The sequence below is a fragment of the Canis lupus genome, chromosome 6 (assembly GCF_003254725.2).
Source record: "Canis lupus dingo isolate Sandy chromosome 6, ASM325472v2, whole genome shotgun sequence".
Classification (NCBI taxonomy): domain Eukaryota; kingdom Metazoa; phylum Chordata; class Mammalia; order Carnivora; family Canidae; genus Canis; species Canis lupus.
This window is the reverse complement of record NC_064248.1, coordinates 53,411,152-53,438,281: the sequence shown is the minus strand read 5'-3', so window position 1 is coordinate 53,438,281 and position 27,130 is coordinate 53,411,152. Positions and strand designations below refer to the sequence as shown.

The 27,130-nt window shown below is 36.9% G+C and overlaps 2 long non-coding RNA genes across 3 annotated transcripts in view; one reads left to right on the top strand and one right to left on the bottom strand.

Annotated features, from left to right (window-relative positions):
- Positions 1-27,130, bottom strand: part of LOC112640808 (uncharacterized) — a 481,961-nt gene that overhangs the window by 53,604 nt on the left and 401,227 nt on the right. The window lies entirely within an intron of this gene.
- LOC112640809 (uncharacterized) lies at positions 445-27,130 on the top strand. Of its 2 annotated transcripts, XR_004816760.2 has the most exons (4): positions 447-1,270; positions 18,330-20,475; positions 20,630-20,732; positions 26,954-27,130. It is a non-coding gene; the product is annotated as an uncharacterized LOC112640809 (long non-coding RNA). The 2 variants fall into 2 exon arrangements; XR_003124263.3 differs by having other exon boundaries at positions 445-1,270; positions 18,330-20,732.

The following is a 27,130-nucleotide window of genomic DNA, read 5'->3' as shown; positions in this document are numbered from 1 at the left end:
TCTCCCCTTTGCACTATTGTATATAGGAACTAGTGCCTTTTCTGATTTTAGCTTTTAGCTGTCATTAATGTGGGCTAACTGATTCTTGAAGTTTTGATCAGGGTTCTTTTTTTTTTTTTTTTTTTTTTTGATTAGGGTTCTAAATGAGAGAATCAGACCTTGAGGATTTAGAGTTTAAATAGCCTGGGATACACCAGTTATTGTATTCAGCATCTAAATTATTTTTTCTAGAATCACTATATAAAACCCATCTACTGGATCCCTGGGTGGCGCAGCGGTTTAGCGCCTGCCTTTGGCCCGGGGCACGATCCTGGAGACCCGGGATCGAATCCCACGTCAGGCTCCGGGTGCATGGAGCCTGCTTCTCCTTCTGCCTGTGTCTCTGCCTCTCTCTCTCTCTGTGTGACTATCATAAATAAATAAAAAATTAAAAAAAAAATCTACTAACTACTTGTAGCAACTAATAAATGTAAAATAAAACAGCATAAAATATCATAAGCCTCATTATTACCTCAAAGACACCTGACATCAGGGCGTTACCAGCAAGGATAGGTAAACTGGATGGTTTTCTGGAGAATAACCTGCTGATGGATACAGAAATGTATGTTTAATTATTTAAACATAGACTATTGAGCTACTGCTGTGAATAAGGTGCAAATTTGCTGGAGATTAAAGGTAAATAATGATGAATCTGAGAGTGATCTCATCATTAAGGACTCTCAATCTAGAGGAGGAAGGAGGTATATTCGTTAGTATAAAAATATGTACAGTCTGATAAAATAAAGCCTATTAGATGATAGCAGTTGCCTTGAAGTAAAATATAGAAATCCAGGATTGGACAGAATTTAAAATTTAGTTCATCCATTCTCCCCTTAACCTCCCCATCATGTGGCTATCCAGCCTTGACTTAAAAATCATAGGAGATAGGAAATACGCTTCATCCCCCAAGGCAGTCTTTTCCAATTGTATGTCTTAGAGTTCAAATCTGTCTTCCTGTGATTTCCACTATGGATCCTACTTTAATTTATAGGATCTATCCAAGGTTAAATCTGACTTCTGACAATTCCCAGTATTTGCCAATAGATTAGGATACTATGCTAATATTAATTGAGCAAAGAAAACAAAGACATTGTTTAAAGCCTTCATGTGTGTTAAATTGACTTAACTTTCATAATAACTCATGAAATAAAAATTACTTTTACTGCCATTTTACAGATGAAGACATGGAAGCATAAGGAGCTTAAGTGAACTGCCCAGTATCGTCCCCTGGGTGAGTACTGGGCAGAGATTTGAAGCCAGACATGTGGCTTCAGAGCCTGCACCACCTCCCTTCCTTCTGAGTTATTTTTCAAGAGAAATATCCCTCATTTTTCTATGGCATGTTTTTAATTCCCTCATTATCCTATTGCTACTATCAGAGTTTTTTTTTCCTATGTAATTTGAAGTTTAAAGGCATAGTTTAAAATCTAAGAACTAATCTTTACATAATTTGCCTTAAAAAGTTCCACAATGTGTTTAAAATACAAAAGCTTCTCTTTGAAACTATGATTAACTACATACCATACTTTTTGGTTGAAGCTAGGGTGCTGATCAATATTTAATAATGATTTTATGGTAAATGGGTGGGTATGCTCATTAGAACAGTGAGAAAAAGATGCATTTTAATGAAGAATTAACAAATGGAGCTAGAGGGCAGGGGATATTTGCTTTAGAGATTTGTTGAAGTTTAAAATAAGGTGTCTTAAATATAGCATTCCATGCATTTCTTTTAAATGACAAATTGTGTCCTAGATCTAAAAGTGTTATCATTATTATGATGGATGTGATCTGAGATGAGGGCTGAACAGCTTAAATAAATTAACATTGTGAAAACATGGCTCAAAACAATTTGGAATGGCTTCAGCTTTTAATTCATTCAGAAACAAGATGTATTTCCTACGTTCTTAAATTCAGCAGCATAATTAAAAGTCTAGAATTTTAAGTAAAACTTTTGGTAAGTCCTCTACTTTTTTTTCTCCTTTCTTTTTCATGGAGTAAAGTTAGCTCAAGATCTCCTTCCCCTTGGCTACAAATTCAACCTTGAGAAGGTCTTCTTAGATCTAAAGAAGATCTCCACTGGTCAAAATAAAAAAAATAAATAAATAAATAAAAAAAAAAAAAAAAGGAACCACTGTAATACTCTGGCAAACCAAAAGAGCAGGCTTGACCAGTCATCACTGTATAGCACAGTAGCACATGCTGAGTAACAATAGTTGATCTGAAAACAAAATCCACATTCCGTGTGAAACCACAAAGACTCTGAAGGAGAGACTGAAAGTGTACAGACTATTGAGAGCCTGAATTAGCTTCTATCTATTAACTTGCGGATAAGTACAGCCTAGTTAGAATGGACAACTCTGAAGGCAAAAGGATCCCTATCACATGGAAAGCAAATTGTCCCCAAGGTGCAACCAGAGATAAAATGGACCTTGAGCCAAAGATCATGTTTATATTTTTAAATGCTGGAATAATAAATATGAAAGGAAAAATGATTTACTTTATCTTCATTTTGCTTTATTTTGTTCATTTTTGTTCTAAGTGAAAGAAAAGTGGTTGAACTACTTTCATTTGCAATATTTGCTGTGTCTAAACAAAAAATTAGAACATATAGATTAAATTTCTAATAGCGAGTCATCTATTTTTTATTATTATTTATTTAAGAGAGAGAGAACACAAGCAGGAGGGGCAAAGAGAGAGGAGGAGAATCTGAAGTAGACTGTCCACTGAGCATGGAGCTGGACAAAGGGCTCAATCTCACAACTCTAAGATCCCGACCTGAGCCAGAACTAAGAGTCTGCAGCTTTACCAGCTGTGCCACCCAGGTGGCCTACAAGTCATTCTAGACATCATTTTTAAATCTAAGCAGATATATCTACCAAGATCTTATGATCTGTTATTTTTATTTGTGACCAAGATTGTTTAATTTAAAGTACAATTATGTTGTTTTATTTACAGTCAAATAAATTTAGGAAGAACTACACAGCTGTTGGTATAATTCTCAAATCAGTAAAAATGTTTAAGGACTTTCTGGGTGTCAAGAAAGTATGACATAATAGAAAGAGTTCAGGGATTATGTGGACTGTGGTTCAAATCCCAGGTCTACCACTCATAAGTGTGCAATCTTGGAAAATCACAATCCTCTGTAGCCTCAGTTTCCCTGTCTGTAAATGGGGATAATCACATTAACATAGCAGAACTGCTGAAATAAATGTGGGAGGAATTGTCAGCTAGCGTGTCAATTTTACATGGATATTTCATGTTAACTGTATCAGAGCCTGGAGTAGAATAAATTGGTGAAGACCCTACTTCATTCATACAGAAGAAGAGTCAGAGGAGTAAAGGAATGTTTTGGCAAAAAAAAAAAAAAAAAAAAAAAGTCCCTGAAAAACAAAAGCAAGTTTGAATTTTTCTCAGGCAGGAGCAGGTCACCACTTCTTCCCCACATCTCAAGCCTTTGACTATGATAGCGTGCAGAGAAAGTAATGGCAGACGTTTGCTGTGAGGGAGCAGGCTCTGGGATAAACCTTCCATCTCCAGGCTTCTGGAAAGAAGTGAGGTCAAAAACTGACCAATCCCATTTGGACTCTGTTATGGGCTGATTGCACCACCTCAAAATTTACATGCTGAAGCCCCAATTCCTAGTATCTTAGAATGTAACTGTACTTGGAGATAGGCCCTCTAAAAACTGATTTAAGTTAAAATTAGGGTGGCCCTAACCTAATCTGATTGGTGTCTTTATAAGATAGGAAATCAAGACTTACCATGGGTGTGTGTATAGAAGAATGAGCACCCAGTGAGAAGGCAGCCATATGTAGGCCAAGGAAAGAGGCCTGAGAACCTCAGAACCAAACTGCCAACACTTTGATCTTGGACCTCTAGCTTTCAGGGCTGTGAGAAAACACATTCTGTTGTTTAAGCCACCTAGTATGTAGTATATTGTTATAGCTGCCTTGCAAACTAATAAAGACTCCAAGTGTTGATACCTCTCCTCAGCACACTTGAAACTTCACCTACTAGCATAATGAAAAATAAAACAAATTTGACCCTGGACTCTGACTGATGCATGAGGGAGAGTGTAATGAGAAAGAAGGGAAAAAAGAAATTGTCTCTCTAACCCAGGAAGTAAGGGGAAGTCTTCTGAAGGAAATCATGCCTGAATTAAGTCATGATGGATGAATAAGTTTTAGCGCTATGAGTAAATATGGAAAGGTCATTATAGACAGAGGCACCTGAGTGAACTCACAGAAGTAAGAAATAACGTGATTATTTGACAGACAAAACTATCTGTAATTTGATATTAATAGACAATAAAAGCATGAGACAGGAGAGATAGGAGAGCCTGGAGAAGGAGGTAGAGGCAGTTGCTAGAGGATTTTCTTCTAAGCTATAGGAAACTGCATCCGAGTTTTCAGCCAGAGACACAGGTGTGCGACACCTGTGTGTCTCAGAGAGAGCTCTCTGGCTGCTAGGATGGATTCAGAGTGGGCATGGTTAGTAGAGAATGACTTAGGCATCTCCTGCAATCGGACACACTAATGAGGCCTCAGTTGGGCAGTGATGCCACCTGTGGAGTAGAGGTCATGTATTCCAGCCATGCTTCCAGAGAGGCCTGAAGAACCTGCTGTAGTACAGGAGCTGTGAGGCTGCATCCTGCCACTGACAGAGGAAAATGTTTAAAGGAGCAGTTGACTTATTTTGAAGCTAATATGTTGAGTTCTCCATTTCTTCCTTTCTTTTATTTTGTTAAATTTGATAATTTTTTTTCAGATGTTTAAAATTTTATTCCGTCATCAAATATATCCAAATTTCTTTAAACTTTGTATCGGCACACTTCATAAGCATACTTTCTAGGTCATCATTGAAATCATTGATTTCTCTTTGAGTGAGAGAGGGCTGCACGCACACTGATCTGTTTCATACTGCCTTAACCCTTTTCAGGTGATATTGATTCAGTAGTGTACACTCTTTGGATATAAACCAATTAACCATAATATTTCCCAGCTCAGAGTTTCCTTTCCTATCAATGTCCTGCTGAAATCCAGGTAACTATACCTTTGGTAATCTTCCCTTCATCCCTCCACCTCCCACCCCTCCTGCAAAATCTGAGTAATCTCATGACCTTATTTACAAAAGAAATTGTTCATGTACTATACTGTGTCTTACAGACAACTGTGAAAGACATTTATGTCTAGCCTATAGCTGAAAAGATAGTTTGTTAGTAATTATGTCCATTTCAATAACTGGAAACAGAGAAAAATATTTATATCTTTATGATCAGACTTTAAATATATATTGGTAAGAGCTCCATTTGGAAAAAAATATCACAACTATCTCTACATGATTAATTCTGTAATTCTGTGTGAAATAGCTTTGCTATTAAATAGGTAAGGATTTCTTTAAAAAGTATCTTGTCTTATGAACCAATATAGCATGAAAATAGTTTTGCTTCCATGGGACATCTAATAAGGTCTGGAGACCTTTTTGATTGTCATGACTGGGTGGGAGTACTACTGGTATCTAGTAGGTAGAGGCTAGGGATACTGTCTAACATCCTATGATGCATACAACACCTTCCAACAATAAAGAATTATCTTAAAAAAAAAGAATTATCTGGCCTACAATGTCATTCTTGTAGAAGTTGAGAAGCCCCACTATAGAGGTGCCTGATTATTGTGTACTGCTTTGCAGGGTGTAGTGCTAAAAACCACATCTATGCTACCATAACACACTTTTCTTAAAAACAAGTTACTAACCCATAGCCTAGAGCATCTGATTGCTTTCCAATGGAAATGCCTATTTACTTAAAGGCTGTACTGTAGTTTTCTACTAAGTCTTTTTTTATTCAATCTTATAATCATTTTTCTTAAAAATGCTTTAGTTTCAATTCTATGAATCGTTCTATCAATTGATAACTTAAATTTTACGTAATTATATAATTATTGTTTTGTTAGAATCAAAACAACCCAACTGCTCTAATCCCACCCCCAAACTTTATTTTTGTTATTGCTGTCCAAGCTTAGTCCTAAGTCAGGTTTTTCAGAAGTAAGCCATGAAGGCAGATTCCTGTGCAAATGATTTATTGAGGAAGTGCTCCTTGGAGAAACTAGCAAAGTAGGAGTTGGAAAAGAACAGGGGAAAAGGGAAGCAGCCAAGAAAAGAGGCAATTTCAGGACAAGTACTGCGGAGGGTTGTTTCTGTCTCTTCTGGTAGTGGCATCTCTGGAGTGTAAGCTCTGCATCAGTTATCCCCCTGCAACAGCCCAGAGCTGAGCTTTCATCTGGCCTCACAGATCGGCCATTGGCTCAGAGCCTCCTTCATGGTTATAAATTCCCAGCACTCCCACTCTCTGTGCCTGTGGGCAAAGCTACTCCACTGGCATGAGAAGCCCCTCAACAAGAAAGGGAAAATGCAGGGAAGGCAGGAGGGAGGTTCCTAAAAATCGTAAGAAGGTGCAAAAGATATCTGGGAGGACTACCGACAGTGCTTCCTACATCTGGAAGTAACCATATGGGGAAAGGTTAATCCACATGGGAGTGCCAGGTACTCTCCATGTGGGACAAATATCTGTATAAATGTGTAGACTCACAAGGTAATAGCTTCTGAGAAAAGTTAGCTTAAATTTTACTGCACGACTTGCTGTCACTTTATAATAATTGCATTTTATATCATAGTTTTAATATGAATTTCACATTTCCTATTTCTCTTCTTATATGTTCTTAATCATAATAACCATAACTTCTGTACTTCAGTGGGATTAGTATTCCCCCATGAGCTAGAACTATTAAATTGTTAACAGTCTCTCTATGATTTTTCTACTCGACTTGTTATGACATGTTAATAATTTCATCAGAGTTTAGGCATTGTGAAATGTTACAATTTATACTGCTGGGCTTAAAACATAATGCATCAATAAAACAAATTGTTCACCGAAAATAAAATATTAAGTAAGTTAGTACCACATGAATTATTCTATATTACTTATTTATTTTTTAATTTTAATTTTTAAGTTTTCTTGTTACTTGGTTGCACAGAAATTGTGACGATATCCTAGATGCTTTTTGTAAGATTATTTTTGATTCTTATATTTTATATAAACATCTTTTTGTTGCTCTGACCAGTACTTGCTTCAAATATTACATAAGTTGAAAATTAACTTACAAGCCATGTACATTTCAGCTTTGATTCTATCACTTGTAAGAGTTTAATACATCTGGGGAACAAAAAGTGATTGGCTTTTGCAACCATGCAAGGCTCCAAATGGCTAGATTCCAAGTCTGCTTCTACCGGAGGCCATAGACAAAAAGCTCTTTTAATTTTTTTCTCAAAGTTCTCTTCTACTTGTAGACTGAATTGTTCTATCCTGAATTCATCTCTTTTCTAAAGAACTTTGCTGAGAGTGAGGAAAAATTGTAACCACCACCATTTTGAATCTTCCCTATATTTCTTCTTTGTGCTACATCCTTAAGAATACTGTCTACCTTCTAAGATATGGCTAAAGTTGAAAAAAAATTTTAGCAGCAAAAGATTCATCATCTTTCCATGTTCTGATATTTGAGATCTTCTGATCACCTTATATTTTCAGGTTTATTAAGAGAGCTACCCTAGTATAGTTATCAAATTGTATAATAGTATATAAGTTTGGCAGAAAATAGAGATCTCAAATCACTGGTTGGGGGGTGAACAATACAGAAATATTTTTCTTTCTCTGTATCTCTCTCTTTCTGATAATAATCTAATAATTAGTCCAGGGCTAATATATTCCACATTGTTCCATAAGGATGAATAAGGATCCAAGCTCCTCCCATCTTGTTACTTTCCCTTAAGTTCAAGCAACAGTATGTTAGAAAGGAGGAAATGAGAGTATCTTTTCTCTTTAAAGATAAAAGGGGAAGTTATGCTCATTTCATTTACTACCCATTTGTCAAAACTTTACCAAATGTTGACACTTAAATTGAAAAGTCCCTGGGAAATGTATACTTTATTCTGGGCCACACACCAAACGAAACATTCTTTACTGTGGAAGAAAGGGAATATAGTTCTCAGAGGATCTTAAACAGCCCTCACCACACTATAGCCATACCATAATGGTATATAGTTCCATTAAACAGGAGTCCATAATAATAATAAGCTATACAACTAATCACATGGCTTCCAAATATATAATAGAAAATTGAAGAGAACTAGAAGAATAGATAAATGAAAACATCCTCATAAGGGGAAATGTTTTATTACAGTTCAACTTACACACGTTTAAAGTGTACAATTTGAAAAAGTTTTGATACATATATATTCCATGAAATCATTATCACTATTAAGATAATAAATATATCCTTTGTCCCCAATGTTTCTTCATGCCCCTAACTGCCACCCCTCCTGTCTATTACACACCTACCTTGGTCCAGGCAGACATTACTCTCTGTCACTACAAATTAGCTTTCATTTCCTAGAATTTTATATAAATGAAAACATACAATATACATTTTTAAAAATCCAGCTTCTTACATTCAGTATGATTATTTTGAGTTTCATCTATATTGTTGCATAGATCGGTGAGTTAATTCCACTTTGCTAAATAGTGATTACCTTGGTCTGTTCATCCATTCGCCTACTGCTGGGTCTAAGAGTTGTTTCAGTTCTTGGCTATTACAAGTAAAGCTGTTATGAGCATTTATGAACAAGTCTTTGTAAGGACATATGCTTTGCCTTCTCTCTAGTAAATCTCTAAAAGTAGGATGGCTGTATATGTGGCAGACTGTAAGTTTAACTCCATAAGAAACTAAACAAACAAACAAAAAAACCTTCTCCATTTTACATTCTCACCAGTAATATATAAATATTCCAGCTCTTCCATATCTTCACCTGCTATTGGTATGGTCAGCCTTTTTAATTTTAGCCATTCTAACAGGTTTCTAGTGGTATCTCATAGTGGTTTTAATTTAAATTTCTGTAATGACAAATGAAGATGAATGTTTTTCAAGTGCTTAATAGCTAACATATGTCTTCTTTATTGAAGTTTCTGTCCATATTTTTACTCTATTTTTTCGTTTGTTTTCTTCTTGAATTTTGAGAATTCTTCATATATATATATATATATTTCTCTCCCAGGAGGTATAAGTGAATTTTTATTGGGAAGGGAGGTTGTTAATTAAATTAAACAGCAGCAAATGAAGAATGAATAAGGAAACTTCCTGTTGTCACAGATAGACAAGACCTCCATTATGTATGATAGAGGAGGCATTTCAATTTGTGAACCCCAGTGCTGAAATGCCAAAGGCTTTTCCATTCAATCTAATTCTTCTGGATTCCTACCAAAAAGGAATACATTGAGAACATAGGAAAATTGCTTACTGAAAGGAAAACCTTTGAAGAATAGGGGAGGGAATGTAGAAAATAAGAAGTTATGGGGAATACTTTTTAAATTGTAATGACTACATTTACATATCTTCACAGTAATACAAATCGCAGTCACTTGCAGAACTGGTTCAGATTATTTAAATACCAGATACACTTTTAGTCCTCTATATAACTGTTTGGAAGTTAACTTATGTTTATATGAAATGAAGTCATTAATACTTTCCTACAAGTTCTTTATCAGATATCTGATTCACAAATATTTTCTTCAAGATTATGCCTTGTCTTTTCATTCTTTTAACAATGTCTTTTAGCAAACATTTTTTCTTTTATAGATCTTGTTTTGGGTGTACATCTAAGAAATATTTGCCTAATTCAAGATCACAAAGATTTTTTTTTCTAGAAAGCTTACAATTTTAGTTTTTACATTTAAGCTTAAAATCCACTTTGAGTTCCTTTCTTATATGATGTGAAGTATAGATTGAACTTCTGCTGTTTCTTCTTGCATATATATGTATTCAATTTTTCAGGACCATTTATTGAAAAAACTATTACTTTTACAACTGAATTGCCTTTCACTGTTGTCAAAAATCAACTGGCTTGATTGTGATTCTATTTGTGAATTCTATTTTGTTCCATCAGTCTATTTGTCTATCTTGACCCCAACTCCATGCTGTTTTTACTATTGTTTGTAGGTTTATAAGTAAATAAACTACAATAAATAAGCCTTATAAGTATATAGGTTTCAAGACTTTAGATAAATCTTGTAGTGCATTAAAGTCCTCCAACTCAATGTATTTTTTGGCTTTTCTATTTCCTTTGCTTTTCCATGGAATTTTTATTTATTTTTATTTTTATTTATTTTAAAGATTTTTTTTTTTATCCATTCATGAGACACAGAGAAAGAGAGAGAGAGAGAGACAGACAGACAGAAATACAGGCAGAGGGAGGAGCAGGCTCTCTCTGCAGGGAGCCAAGTGTGGGACTCAATCCCCAGACTCCAGGATCACGTCCTAGGTGGAAGGCAGGCGCTAAACTGCTAAGCCACCCAGGGATCTGCACCATGGAATTTTTACATTTTAAAATCAGCTTTTCAACAAAAGGCTGCTAGGTTTTTGATTGGAATTGCATTTAATCTATAGATCAATTTGGAAAGAACTAATATCTTAGCAATATTAACCCTTTCAATTCATGAAAACAATAAAATATCTTTTATTCTAGATCTTTAATATCCCTCAAAAACTTTTACAGTTTTTGTTCAACATGTCTTTCATATTTTCGTATTTATGACTAAGTATTTCATTTTTTAAAAATCGGAAATGGATATAAATTTTGTCAACTAGATTTTTTGCATCTACTGAGAGAGTCCTATCAATCTTCCCTTTTAGTCTGCTGATATGGTAAATTATATTGATTGATTTTCAAATGTTAAATCAATTTCAAATGTTTTGATTCCTGGGAAGAATCCGATTTGGTCATGATGTAATAGACTTTTCATGTATTGTTGGATTGAATTTGCTAACATTTTGTAAGATGTTTGTATCTTTGTTCATGAAAGATACTAGTCTAGTTTCTTTCTGTTGTTTTTGTCTAGTTTTGAAATGAAAGTAATGCTGGCCTTGCAGGATGAGTTGAAAGTATTATCTCCTCCTTGATTGCAAGAGTTTGTGTAGACTTTATATTACTCCTTCTTTATGTTTGGTAGAATTTACCAGTAAAGGCATCTGCAGCTTTCTTTGTCAGAAAATTTTTACCAATTCACTTTAAAAATATGTATAAGTCTATTAGGTTATTTACTCCTTCTTTTTTTTTTATTTATTTTTATTTTATTTTATTTTTTATTTATTTATTTTTTATTATTTTTATTTATTTTTTTTTTATTTACTCCTTCTTGAGTGAGTTTGGTAATTTGTCTCATTCAGAGAATTTGTCTACTTTGTCTCAGTTATTGAACTGACTGGCACAAAGTTGTTCATAATATTGTCTCATCAGTCTTTTAAAATCTGTAATGATGTTACTGCTCGTTTACAATACTGGTAACCTTTTCTCTTTTTTCCTAATCAGCTTGAGCAGAAATATGTCAATTTTATTGATTTTATTTTAAAAAAAACTACCAGCTTTTGGTTTCACTGATTTTATCTATTGTCTTTTCTATTTTATGGATTTGTGCTCTGATCTTTATAATCTCTTGAGCTTACTTTGTGTTTTCAATCCCAATAATTTAAGTTCCACCTAAAATAAATGGGAACCCCCTGTTTATTTTAGATGTAACTTAAGTTATTGATTTTAGACCTTCCTTTTTGCTAATACTGGCTTATAGTGCTAAAAGTTTCCCTCTTGGTATTCTTTAGCTATATCTTGCAAATTTTGATATGCTGGTTTTTCATTTTCTTTCAGTTAAAAATATAGTAAAAAGAAAACAAGGGAACAATAATAATAGAATTCAGATGAATGATTACTTTGGGGTAAGGAGAAGTAAGGTCATGATTTAAGGGGAACATATTCTTCACATTCAAGTTTTATAAGGAAGTAGTTTGAACTAACCAGATAAAAGTAAGTAGGCATGAACAAATCATAATGATGAGAGTGTATCATTAACCAAGGATGTGGTTAATTACATTCTATATAATATAGGTGGAAAAAAACAGAGCCAACAATTTCACTGTTAGATACATATTCTAAAGAAATTCTTGAACATAAAAAAAAGAAAGTACTAGAATGTTCAGAGCCCCATTATTCATAATAGCAAGAAAATAGAAACAACTTAAATATCCAGTAAGCACAAGAATGTTCAGAGCACCATTATTCATAATAGCAAGAAAATAGAAACAACTTAAATATCCATAAACAATAGGTACAATATGCTATGTTCACCTAGGAGAATTCTTTATACTAATGAATACTCTATACAATTGCAGTTATAGAATCTGTAATTATGATTTCCTGGGAAAACTAGTAGCTTAAGAATATATAGAGTATGACACCATTGATTTGAAGTGCAAAGCTTTGTAAAAAAAATTTGTATACATTTTTGAGCGATTAGCATATATGTAGTCGAAGGAAAATAAATTAATGGAAATTATAAACACCAAATTCAGGAGGGGGGTTATCTCAGAGAGAAATGGGAAGAGAAAAAGAACTCAGAAGGCATGAACTATTTAACAGTAATTTATTTCTTAAACTGCTTTATATGAACAGAAAGTCTGGAAGGTTACTCCTAAAACTACTTTATCTTTCTGCCATACCCATTCAAACCTGCCCCCAAGAGTTCATTTATCTCTGATCTTAGGGTAAAATCTAAAGTGAGTGCTATGACTTTTTTGGTCAGAGATAAAAAAATCTTCCTGTTACTTCTAAACACTAAAAAGGTGTCTCTTTATTAATTGGTATATCTAGTTCAGTGCAATAATAAAGTACCGACTTTATGTGAGGATCAAATGTCTTCCCTCCCCTTGCTGGGGTCTGCTTCAGGTTAGTGTTCTGCAGGGAGTGACTGAGATAAGCGAGACTTCTCATTGCCTTATTAAGTACAGGTTCTCCTCTTCCAGAGACCAGGTTGCTTTTGGGTTCTCTAGGATTGAATTGTTCTTGTGGGTGGGAAAGGAGGGAAGAGTAATAACTTACTGGATTGAAACAGTTGCTGTGATCTAGTGTTGGAACTCTCTGGGATTGAACTGTGATTGAAGCTGACTTTCTTGAGGCCCTTTTGTGTTTCTGTTGGTTGGACAGACTGCTCTTCAGTTCCACTACTGGGAATCTTTGACTTTCAATTACTTTGTGTGAAGGAACTCTCTTATCCCTTAGGCATCCTGTGGGACACACCCAGCTTCTTTCAATCCTGCTGTCCTGGGCTTTGGTCAGGCTCTCAGGGTCTCTCAACTTCCCAGCTGGTTTCTCTGCCTTCACCTTGTCCAGCTTCCAATAATTTCTCCATATTTCCATCAGTGTTAGGATTATGCCATTTTTCTATTTAAAATTTGAAGGCTACTTCTTGCTGTATAATATTGCCCATATTTTTAGGATAACATACAGCAACATTCACAATCTACAAAGAACTTAACCTTTTTCCAATTTTATCTCTTATCCCTGTATACCACGCACACTCCACTCTAGCCACACTGGCTTCTTACACATTTACTTTCATGAATGCACATGCTTATACATGCTGGGATTTAATTGTCTTCTATTTTCTGTATCTCACAACTAATGCTGCCTTATGTAACACACATTCATTAAAGTGTTATCTCAGAAATATTTTATATATTCATGCTCCTACCTTCTTTATATCTATCTATCATCTATCTATCTATCTATCTATCTATCTATCTATCTATCTATCATTTAATGTATCGATGTGACTGATGACTAATCTAGCCTCTCAGTCAATGAGCAGTAAGGAGCTTTCCACAAGACGCTTCAGTTTAATGATGCTATGCTGTTTTACTTTTATTTTATTTTTTAAAAGATTTTATTGATTTATTTGAGAGAGAGGGAGAGAGAGAGAATACAAGTGGGGGAGAGGGCACAGGGGGAGGGAGAGGGAGAGAAAGAGAATCCCAAGCAGATTCTATGCTGAGAGCAGAGCCTGATGTGGGGCTCAGTCTCACAACCCTGAGACCATGACCTGAGGCAAAACCAAGAGTTGGATGCTCAACTGACTGAGCCACCCACTCACCCCTATACCCCTATCTGTTTTATTTTTAATTCCACCTTTACTACTCCCCAGTCTCTCTTTCTACGTCTATTTCACCTTTTGGTAAACAGTTCTGACCATTCATAGCTGACAATGAAGTGGTACTACTGGAGGTACTGCAAAATTGCCAAAAAACTGTATCATGAAGTTTTATATATTCTGTGATACATTCAAAGTAATAGTCAATTAATTAGAAAGCAAAGATCAGCAAAAGTTAAAGACTGGGATAAGTACTTTTACCTTATAAAAAACATATAGATCCCCACAGCTTGGGAGGATTGCTCTACTATTGTATGAACAGCATGTGAATAAAATTATAGCTTGAAATTTGCCATGCTTGAGGGCATTTAAAGAGAATTCCACAGCTGGTTTGTGTATGATGCATTTCCATGGGGACCATGACACAAAGACAGCTCATATTGCTTAATCATTCATTAGTTCATTCATTTCCAGAAACATATAACCTCCACTAAAAGGAGGTATGCCCATATTATCTTCTCGATTTTTCCAGGTCCCATTAAAAGTGCCCTTTCTTCTCTGCAACCTCTGTTCCTGACTAGCCTAGGCAAAGCCAACAATTGCATCTTTTCTATTACCATACCATCTCCATATACCTTTACTGTAGCGTTTACCATATTGAAGTGTGTATTTGTGTCTCCCTAAATGTGTTTTGAGCCCCTTTGGGGCAGGGATCATGGCTTATTCATCTTTGTGTCTCTAACACCTAGCATAGAGCTTGACACATAGCAGATGCTCGATAAATATTTGTTGAAACAAAATAAAATATTTACTATAGTTTTTCATTGAAACTCATAAAATTTGCACTCCCTTCCTCCCCAGACTCTTAACCATCTATATGAAGGGAAAACTTGATTCAGAATAATAAATAGGCAATATTATACTATGTAGAGCTGGCCCTGAAATTAAAGACAGCTCCCTGGCTTCCACTTTTTTTTTTTTTTTTTACTTCTCTATGGCTGTCATCAAAATCATGTAGGACTTAAATTTTGAATATAATGATAAAGATTTTCCAGCTCTGGTCCTACCTTCCCACTCTGCCATATTGACACAGTTAACTGTTATATTTGCTTGCTCTTGAGTTCTTTGTCTTTCAAAATTCTTTCCTGTCATGATTTCCTTAATGTTGTTCTGCTCTGGGTTGCTTTTGTTTTATTTTGTTTTGTTTCTTTCTAACTCTTTTACTGCCCCTTCTTACTGTCTTCTCACTGTCCTTCATTGTTTTGCACTCATCTCATCTACACAAGCTTTGCTGGGAAATCATTCCTGCTTGGGTTTTAATTATTATCTATATTTTGATCCTTCTCAAATCACTTTCTGTAGCCTAAATCTCTCTAATGAGCTCCAGAATTATATAATTACCATTTATCTCTACTTTCAAAGAGAACTCCAATATAACATCTTCTCCAAGAAAGAGAAAAACTTCCCACAGTATTTTATATCCCTGTTTAGTTCTACCAAGGCGGAACTCTTTATCACTGGAGGCAGTGATAAATCCTTGCATCCCCCTCATGTGATCTTTCTTACTTGTTGAAAGACCCTTTTCTCTCTACTTTCACATCCATGGCCTCTGTGCATCATGGCAACTTCTACTTCACTCTCCCTTCACCTATGCTCCACCACTGTGACAGACCAGTCCCTCCAGAATGTGAACTGACAATGTCACTCTTCTGCTTGCAGTCTGTTCATGGATCCTTGTTGTAAACAGAAACAAATCAAAATTCCTTAGCACAATATAAAGATTCTTTGTAGTTTAGGCCATTCCCTATCCAGTCTTACCTCTAGGCTTCCTCATGTCTTGCTCTAAGTTTCTTCCAAGCCGAAATACTGGTGACTCCTTAAAGTGCTCCCCTCATCTCCTGCCTTTGAAGATGCTGCTTGTCCACTTGGAGCATCCTTATCTCACTAGCATTGCCTTTCTAAAATTCATCGATCATTCACATTTATTCAACACAGATTTATTATGTGTTTGAGACACAGACATCTAGAGATAACTGCTGAACAGATTTAGTTTCTTTTTTATGAAGCTAATGTTTTAACAAGGGAGACAGTAATTAAACAGATAATTGTACTAATAAATATGTAATTGCAAGCTGAGGTAAAAGTCATAAGGAAAAGTAAAGAGTTTGATGAAAAATGACCATAGTAGATTTCTTTTCCAACAATAGTTATCACATTGCATTGAAATTGTTTATTTGTCAAGATCCCTAACTAGGTTATGAGCTCCTTGAGGGCAGGACTTCTTCATTATTTATCTTTATATTTGTACTTCTTAAAAAGGATTTGGGTCCTAGATGGTGATGAGTGGTTATTCCTTGGACTAATGAAACCAGACTTGTACCTGCTGAAATAAAAGTTGACAGGGAGCTGGCTGTCTCTGGAAATATCAAGCATTGTGGCATAAGTGGACAGTCTACTGCTTATGAGTCAATAAAATCAATTCCCATATTTTGGAAGACATGAATGAACTGATCTCCAAGCTCTCTTCCAAATCTAAATATTATGAAATGTTAATGACCCATGGTGTAAAAAATAACTTAGAGGAAGGAACTTGCTTTGTGTATGTTACTGATGCAATATCTAGGACAGGCTTCCTATGAGCAAACCTTTACTCTGTAGGATAGGAGATTACAGATGCCTGGTTTTTTAAGATCCATTGTTAACTTCAGGATAATCCAGAATACAAGGAGGTAGTCCACAAATAGACTCAGATGTGATGTGGTTTGGCAAGCTAAATAATAGCTTAAGAGCTCAGCAGCTATTATTATTTTTAATATTTTAATGTTTTCTTTGTTAATTATAATATTTGCTCAATTCACAGCTCTAAACTGCCTAAGGGGATTGTGCTTTACATGATATAAAATATTAAAGCAAAAAAAGAGGCAAATTGCAATATTCTGGGCAGACACCAAAGTGCAAAACTAGGTGACATTTAATAAGCCAGCTCGTTTTCTTCTTCCTTTGCTGCTTCCCTCACCATGGAAGCACAGGCCTGCTTTCTGAAATTGACAAGAATTGAACACCCTTTGTTAGAGCATGAGACGCCTGATCCTATTCCAAGATTTTCTGTCTTGATGCCATAATACCCACCCCTCTTTTCTTTGAATGGCACTTAACACAATGCATTTGTGACTTGCCATGTTCGGGCATGGAAATGACTATTGCCTGGTGGAGGGAAAAATTACTTTTCAGTGGTTTTTGTTTTTACTTGTTATGGCTCTGAATTTTTCCTGCTTTGCCATGACGGCTAAAATGTGCACAGCATTTCTGTGCCATCCGCAAACATATTTTCAGCATGCCTGTTTTCATGAAGAAAGTGAAGGAAGCATAAGCTTGGCACGACACTAAGTATGGGGTGTGTACATGGCGACCATCTGTTCCACATACACTCTGCTCTGCTCTGACATGCAGTAGAAAAGAAATCTGTGAAATCGGAAGGTGGATTTTTTTTAAGGTGTTAACCACCGAATAATTTGGGTAATGGGTTTAGGGACACTACTACGGTTATTTATTGGGAGCTCTTCCTCCCTGTCAACTTCAATCCCATTTCAGTTAGTCATGGTCAGATCAATATTTACCCATTAGGTCAATACTTCTTAAGACAAAAACCGTGTCATTATTTCTATGTGGGGATTGGAAGAGAGAGGGATGCAGAGTGCTAGTTGTAACATATTTTAGTTTAAAAATGTGTCAGTTAGCCATGCCATTAGGAAGAGGTATTGCTGCTTTTTTTTTCTATGCCTCTCCTGGAGCTAGGTGTTTATAACCCACACTCTGGAACCTGACTTGCTGCATCTGAAAAAGATGCCTCAGTTTCTTTTTGGGGACTGGAATTCTGGGGCTGCTGCCAGATGCCACCAGAAGTGACACTTCTCATTGACTTCTTCCTATGGGAAATCGTACTCATTCCACAAAACTACAGGACTGGTCTCAAGCAGGACAATGAAGATTTGTATCCTACTTATCAATACTAAACATGGTGAGGAGCCAACACAAGGTGTTCCTGAAACTGGTTTCTCTAAGCATTGGCTTAATATTAGTAGTCCCAACTTAATATTTGTGATTCAAATGAGAGTCCTCATTCTTCTGGGCTAATTCTTGATCCTGATATAAAAATAGAACTGAAGCTCAATGAAAGAGAAAAAGAGAGAAAATTGCACCCCCATGAGGATCTTGTGTGATGTAAATGGAGGCCTGATTAAAACCTTTTTCCTTTTGTTTTTTGCAGACAGGAAAACAGTGGGGCTGAAATCAAAGGGACTCCTACCAGGCTCCTGGTCACAGAAATTATGATCAGATGACTACCAACCATCACCACTTTCTCTAGGGAGTCAGTTTAGGAAATGGATAACTGGCTGATTTGCATGAACCAAGACTGAAGCAAGCACACATGGGGCTGTCGTCTGTGGAGAGTCAGATCCACTGGGCTGGACTCGACATTGCAGAACTGCCAATGACATCTTAACACCTCTGAGAAGTAGGGGCACCTGGGTGGCTCAATCGGTTAAGCATCTGCCTTTGGCTCAGGTCATAATCCCAGGGTCTGGGATCTAGCCCCACATGGGGATCTCTGTTCAAGGGGGAGCCTGCTTCTCCATCTTCATCTGCTTGCTGCTCCCCCTGTTTGTGCTCTCTCTATCAAATAAAATCTTTAAAAAAAAGTCTGAGAAATAACAGGGCTGCCCCCTGAGATGCCTGGACACTGCTCTCTTGCCTCATTTAGCAGCTTTTTTCTTCTTCTGTAGGAGTTGGATTTTTGTTGCATTCCTGAGCTCACCCACAGCTCTTTTTTGAGAAAAAATATGACTTAAATACAAAGAGGCAAACTGATAAGTCAGAGTCTGTCCCCAGCAACCCATAATTTGGAACATTATACTAAACTATTACCAAAATCTATGTCTACAATCCTAATGCAGGTGGAGAACTTACCAAGTAAATGTCAAGGGTGAAGAATGGGCCCTATCAATTGGATTGAATTAACAAGCACTTTTTTTTTCCTTTGGCTAAGAAAGGAACTGGCATCAAATATAATATAAAGAGAAAAAAAAAGCAACTCTTTAGCTCACTAAGAAATGTATGCTTTGGAGCATCTATTGTGTATTGGCTGTTCAGGATGAAAAGACGAAAAATTAAGGTCTTGTCTTTAAATTAATTAATAGTCTTTCAAATAACTGTCTATTATGAACTGGCTGGAATAGATGCATTCTCAAGATACCAAAGGTGCAGATAGGAGAGAGCACTGAAGTCTGCCTGGTTGAATAATTTTCTGGAAGAAAGAGTGTCTGGGTCACATCAGAGGACCAGAAATATAGGGTAGTGGAGGGGCAGGGTAGCAGGTAAGAGGTAAAACAGGTAGGTTTTCTTCGGAACCAGTAAGTGCCCACCACAGAGGAAAGCAGGGTTGATCTGTTTGGAATTGTAGGAGCTGATAAGGGGGAGAAAAATGAAACTGAAGAGAGACATCCAGTGGCCACATCACACTGGCCTCTCATGACTATTCAAAGCTCAAAATCTCCTTAAAAATGGAAATAACAGACATCTCTATGTGGGGATGCTGGTCTGAAGGACTGTATACTCCTTGAGTCCATGGCTCTTCTCTTCTTCACTCTAAGATCTTGGACTGTTGCAAGAAAGCAGAAAGAAAAGGAAAATTATGCCCCAATTCCTGTTTCCTCCCCTTTTGACTGCTCCCCCTTGAGAACTAATCCTGAATGGCATTTCAATGCTCTGATTTTTACACAGAGCTTTGTTAAAAAACAAAATTCAGCTGAGTAAATTTGAAAATCTAATTGGCTGTATTCAAAGATTCATGACTCAGGCAGCATCCCATGTAGCAGACAGAAAGAAGCTCTGAGAAGCTGAGCAAAATACTGGGCAGAAGGGGGTAAAGAATGGATTGTTTCAGGCATGGTCACCTTCCTCCAAGGGATGAAAAAGGTCTAGAAAGTGGATTACTTCCCTGGTACTGACCAGGAAATTTGAGACTGACCAGTTAGGATTATATTCCCAGAGGAGGTTGAAACTTCAATTAGGTTAGGTATTAAGTCTTGGTCTGGGCTTGGCATGGATGACTCCATTTTGGGCCTGTTATCTCTTTCTAACAGCTTCAACCTACAGCAACTGTTACTGGGGAGAGGGCGGGATGGCATCTCTTGAGCAAATATCCTTAAGAGTGTGAACCCATGGAAAGGGACATCACAGATGTCCTTTTTAGGTCTGGCTACCAGAAATAAGCCAGTAATAATAACTTTCCACAATCAGTGCAGAACGGTGTGGGATATTCTCTATCCCTCTTATTAATTCCACTGTCTCCTTCTCCTACCCCAGTGCTTCATCATTTGAGGATTTAGTGAAAGGCATAGATTCCAGACAAAGTAAGTTTTTGCATTTTATTTTCCCCGTTGTTGCCTGACTGACATTGGGGATGCAGATCAAGCAAGAGAGAGTGCCTCTCTTTTCCCCTCTGCACTCTCCATCATCCTGCAATCCTATTATCTTTAAAGGAAAAGAAATGATTTCTTTGCCTAGGTACTCATCCCGTATCTCTCCGACATGGGACAAGTAGGCCTTCTATTTTCTGGCAGATTAATGAAGAGGAAGCATCTTGTTCAGCAGGCGTCCCTGATTGGAGGTTGGTTACTGAATGTGCTTATTCACATTTTCACTGTGCTGGCTGGGCTGCCTGCTGTCCTACATTCTGTTTCTATCACTAGTTTCCTTTTGCCTTTAGCTCCTTCATTTGGCTTTATCTGTCTGTTTTAGCTGCTCTCTATTTCTCCTCTATATCCAGTATAGATTGCAAATTATATTTGTGATGAGGGGAGTTTTCATTTTGATGGTTTTGATTTTATTTCACAACAGAACTGAAGCAAAATGGCCTTTTCTGCACCCCCCCCCCTCCCTTTTTGGATTATTGATTCAAACTAACTTCAGAAGTAACCTGTTTGGTATGATCTAGCCACATCACACATTCTAGCTTATCAGAATTCAAGACTCATGACTAAATGCAATAAAAATGTTCAAATATATCCAAACAGAGTTAGGTTTCGAATTTAGATGAAAACCTTATGGTGTCAATCAAATATACATGACATATGTAACTTAAATCCTTAGCTATTTCAGAGACTTAGAGAAAAGAAATCAAGGATCATGTTAGTTTCTACTGACCTCTACCTGGGGCGAGGCTTATAGAACCTATAATTGCATCACTCATGTTTCTATCATGAAATGGAAGAACATAATTTTAATATTTGAACAAAGGCATTGCATCTATGATCTAGAATTATTTAGTAGGTTTCAACAGTCACAGACAGTCACAGAATATTGCCAGGGTTTCACATGGTTTCACATCATTTCTCTTGATGTGTGATGTGGGGTTAATCATGTGTTAATATTCAATGAAAATTCACTGGTGGAAAGAAATCTTTACCAATTAATGACTAAGCTAACGATTTCCTAATCTCTATGCGAATACAAGAAAGCCATGGAAAGAGTGCACAATTAGGCTTACAGGAGAACCTGTAATACTCTGAAGACAAGTTAATTGTATCTTACAGTATGTCTAAATTTTACCGACTATTTGATATTGATGTTTTAAGCTTCTGATATATGGATAACCTTTTCAAAAGCATTTCATCTTTATCACTCTAAAAATTTCTTTTGTTCATTCACCAAAGGTCTATACCTTAATCTTAAAGCATCCTTTTTTCTTTGAATACAGTACAAACTTAGAAATTCACTGATTAAGTTCAGGTATTAATGCTTTTATTTTCAGTTAATAAAGGTATTGGGGGATTTAATAGTGATAGATATTATATAATGATGACTTTGAGAATAACTAGACTAATAAGCGTAACACGGGGACTCTGTGCCATGCTATATCTTGACTTTTTCTTTTTGCTTGCTCTATAGTACAATCAATAGAGAGGCTTATACAAGCCGCAGGTAACAGAGGGCTGACTTAAGGAGGAGGTTATTTTTCTATAATTAGGAGCCTGGAAAACAGGGTGCTGCTGGCATTGGTTGAGAAGTCCAACCATGGGAGAGCCACTGTCTCTGTATCTCTTGGCCTTCTCCGCAGGTGTCAGTTCATGGTCACAAAAAGATGGCTGCTGCACTTCTTCTGCTGATGATGGTATTTACAGTCCATGCAGGAAAGATGGGTGTGGCTGAAAGAGCTTGCCTCTAGGGGCAGGCCACTAGAGTCTTTTTATTTAAAAAGACTTTTATCCTAGAAGCCTCACTCAGATATTTCTGCTTTTACATCTTATTGGCCCTGATGGCCTTCCAGATCAGAAGGGCATCCCTAGGACAACCATTGAAACTGACTTGGGGGGTTAGGGATGGGGTCTAGGATCAGTTACCAACAGCATCTCTCATGCACTGTGCTCAGCACAAGCACAGTGGTATGATTTATTTATGATAGAGAAAGGGAGTGGGAGCCATCTAGCTGGTCTTTCCTAGGTCCCCCTTTAATGTGCTACATCTGTCAGCATCTCTCATGATGGTTCTTTGGTATCTGGGTTGAGCTTAACCAAACATTCATTACATTAAGTATAGAAATCAATACAAGGTGTGCTACATAGTTCAGTGTGACATGCTGTGATTATAGTCAACTACTGCTGCATGCCAAAAATGCTGTATAACAAACTTCTAAAACTCAGAGGATTAAGACTAGCATCACTTACTCTCAGGTGTCTGTGTGCAGCCGATTAGCCTGGGCTACCTTAGGAGCTCTGCTGTGCCCGGCTTCTCTCCAGCCTCCTGCTGGGGCCAGCCAGCAATCCCAGGCATGTTCTTCCAGGCTGAAAACTAGGCTCAAGCAGCACTCCCGTCACAAAAGCATTCTTTGAGCCTCTGCTTGTACCCTGCCTCCTAACATCTCCCTGGCCAAAGCAAGCGCCACAGCCAAGTCACGAATTAAGGAGGCTGAGAAATAAATCTACCCATAGAATAAACCTTTTTTTTTTTAAAGATTTTCTTTATTTATTTGACAGAGAGAGGGAGAGAGAGAGAACAAACAGGGGGAGCAGTAGAGGGAGGAGAAGCAGGCTCCCTACTGAGCAGGGAGCCCTGATGTGGGGCTTGATCCCATTACTTGAGTTGCAGGCAGACGCTTAACCACCTGAGCCACCCAGGTGCCCCAGAGTGAATTATTTTTTTTTCAGAGTGAATGCTTTTGAAGACAGACCTTATCTGCCACAATCTTTCCACCAGCTTTGGGCACAATGACTGTAGCAAACAGTGATTGTTCTCGCATATCCAGAATAGTATAGCACCATTTTCATCATGTATTTGAAAAACAGTGGTAAAAGGATTGCTTCATATTCTAACCTTCTATTCTTAATAAATTATATATTTTAAACAATGGAGGTAATAATAAAACCTACTATCCTGCCCAGAGTCACTATAAAGTATTAACAGCAACTTGCCTGGCTGACATACACTGACTCCAATGAAGTTGGCAGAGTCCCAGACCTCTTAAGGGAGGAGCCCCCAGAAATGCCACTCTCAAGGCAGATACATATTTCCAAATCCTTGTGCAGGAAAGATCCGGCTTGGAAGAATAAGTTCAATATTATATAAATCTGCAAATGTCATGAAGAGTTCTTTATTTTCCAAAGGTTAGGGCACATATCTAAACAGGGAATGACCCTGAAACATCACGCTGACAAGATCTGCGATATTTCATGACCTCAGTGATCCTGTCATAAGGAGCTTTGTCTTGTACTTTAAAATTCTTACTCTCCTATAATCACCGGCCTCTTACACAGCCCATAACCCATTATTGCAGATATGATGACCTGGAGCATCCAGTCTAGATGCTCCTTATCGTTTCCTCATGCAGAGTAGGGCCACTATGCTTGGGGACACATTTCAAGATGGACAGCAAATTAATAATAACAATAAGAGTAAGAATCAAAATAATAGATAACATTTATCCAACACTTCAGATACTTTATTACGTGGGATAAATGGTATTGTTTCCCCCCTTGTGATAGATAAAGAAATGGCTGCTTTGTATATTTAAGCTACTTGCCTAAGGCCATACAGTGGGTTTTATTTACTTAAAAACTAGAAAGAGTCTATAGGTTTTTAAGTTCAAGCTAGAAATAAAGGATAATTAATGTATTTTACCGTGTATTGAATGAAAAATATTAGCATTGAGGATGATAGACATGTTCTTTATTACGAATAGATTAACTACATCTGGTACACAATACCACCTACATCACATAAATAAAGGAAAAAATTATCATTGACCTTTCTGGTGCTTCGTGAGGAATAGAAATGCCAGTGAAGAGGTCTTCGATGTGATCTTGAAAGAAGATGAACAATTTTAGAAAGGAAATGTAGCCCAGAAATACTTTCAAAACACTGCAATGCAAATCACAGCACTGGTTCATGCACTCATTTGAGGAGGAGGTGGTCTCTGCAAGATGATGGGATTGACCTGAAGAATTACGACAGAAAGAGTTCACAGTATTAAACTACTTTTGCAAGTGGAGGAGAGACAGAACTCCATTTTCTGGAGAATTGATGTGCACAGTGCACTGAGTGAATATCATCCATAAAGTCAAGAGGAGCTGAGCTGGTTGAACGGATAGGGCACATATTAAATTGATAGTGATTAATTAGTTTTATGTCACTTTGGCGCTTTTCGACTTGTTCATGGTGTGGTTTTCAATTATTTTAGTATTATTGGAAGAGCCAAGATTAGACCATAGTTATTAGAATTAGATGAGTTACCTTATTTGCAGAGTAGGATAACCTTTGCTATTTTCCTTTCACGTGATCAGTGCCATTTGCAAAGAAAAAAAAATGAGGTAGTGTGAACATATACAAAGGCTTAGCAGAGGACTAGATTTTTTAAAAACAGGATCAGATAAATCATGTGCTCGATTCAAAAGCATATTTAAGATAAGTCGTTTAAAATTCGTATTGTCACTTGCTATCATTTTTAAAGTTGGTCATAGTAAGATGCAAAAAGACAAGCAGGAACTGGACATCTCAATTTCTGAGAAACAATTAGATTATGAAAACATCCTGAAATCCTCACATTTAATTAAAAAAATAGCTTCCCTGTGAAGTCACACAAGAGACTAGGCTTGCAGATCTCTCTCTATCGATTTCTATCTCTATCTTAATCTATCTGAGAGACTCTTAATGAGACTCTCAGAATTACCAAAGGGATCAAATGGTGTACAAAGCTGGAAGTCATGTTTGTTACCAAGCTTTATTCTATCACATTGTCAGTTGAGGGTGAGATCAAAAGGGTCAATAATCCTTTGGATGTTATTAACAAATGTGGCAACATAATATCATGCTCCACATAGACAGAAGGTCCGAGAGATTGTGTACATGCCAAGAGGGTGGGCAGGGTCTGAGGGAGGGAAATAGACTGGAAAGTGACTAGTATAGAAATCTTTCTATCATAGTAAACCCTGGTGAGGGACAGTTCAATCTCCTGATGTGAATTCTATCCCCTGTCACTTCTTCTGAATTCTCATTCCACTAATTGATCTATTGTCTTCTGTACAAACTCTTTCCCCTTAGCATTTAAATAATATCTCTTATTTTAAAGAAAAATAAAGGCCTGCCATGGATCTCATGACTTGCATCTCCCTTCTTTTCAGAGGCACTTTTCTGGAAAGATTATTCTCTGCTTCCATGTTTCCATGCAGTGAAAAATGTCTGTATGTTTCAGTCAAGATTATTGTTGGTTTCTGAATCCATCTTTTAACTCTTATATTAAACTCACTCTGCCTTTCTCCCATTAGAATGTAAGCTCCAAGAGGGCAAGCATCTTTGTTTGTTTGTTCTCTCATGTATCCTTAGATTATGGAATGGTGCCTGGTACATATGGTGCTCAAACCAAATCTATTGAGTAAATGAGTAAATTAATGAGAAGGGAGATGTGCCCTGTTTAAGTTGCTAATGCTGTTACTGTCTCTCTTTCCCATCTGATGTTCTCTGAGTAACAAATATCCAATGACTGGCTATTTCTCTCATGGAGTGCTTTGGTATGTTCTTTACAGACCCTATTAGAACCCTCTACAGTTCACCATCTGCAGACGTGGATAATGCATTGTCTGGTGAATTGGGCAAAATCCTTTCATGACAGCTCTAATCTGGCTGCTAGTTCTAGACATAGGAATTCATAAACCCTTGCACCCTCTCACTCAAGTCAAGAAAGGAAAAAAAATATAATTTTGCTAGAATAAAGTGAAGAGAAAATTGATCATTAAAAAGAACTGAGAAATTATAAGAATAAGTTTATCCTCTAAATATTCAGCTTTAAAACCTACACATGAGTCAGAATAGAGATAAGCAGACTCACCTAACTCACAGGCCAGTGAATGAAGGTATTAACATATCTGAAAAAATAATATGCTACAGAGCTATAGGAATGGAAATACAGAAAGAGTCACATGCAAAATTTGGCAGTAAACATCCAAGGGTGAGCAATTTTATTTCCTTCCTTGATCAATGAACATTTTCTCCTAAAAGCTTAAGTGCCTTTGAAATGAGAACAATACAGTGTCATTTCTTTTTAAAAAGTCAAAGAGCTTAAAACAACAGACATTTCTATGAACATCAGAAACAAACAAAGATAGTGTGGCAGGTCAAAGAAAGTAAACAGAAATCATATATATCATTTCAAGTCTAAAAATCCTCCCACGGTCTTGTCTAGTTTTTCTCTTTCTTCCTCATCTGCCTCCCCAGTACAGGACTCTGAAATATTGGGGAAAGTAAAACCTTCAGTCTTTGAGTCATACCTTGGAAGAAAGCTGTGCACAAACAGCCACATTATACAAGGGCCTTTTTTGAATTTTTGAATTTTTCTTACAGCCCTTAGACCAACCTGAACACAGAAATTGTGAGCTTGAAGGGATCCCTGGGTGGCTCAGCGGTTGACTGTCTGCCTTCGGCTCAGGGTGTGATCCTGGAGTCCTGGGATCAAGTCCCACATCGAGTTCCCTGCATGGAGCCTACTTCTCCCTCTGCCTGCGTCTCTGCTTCTCTCTC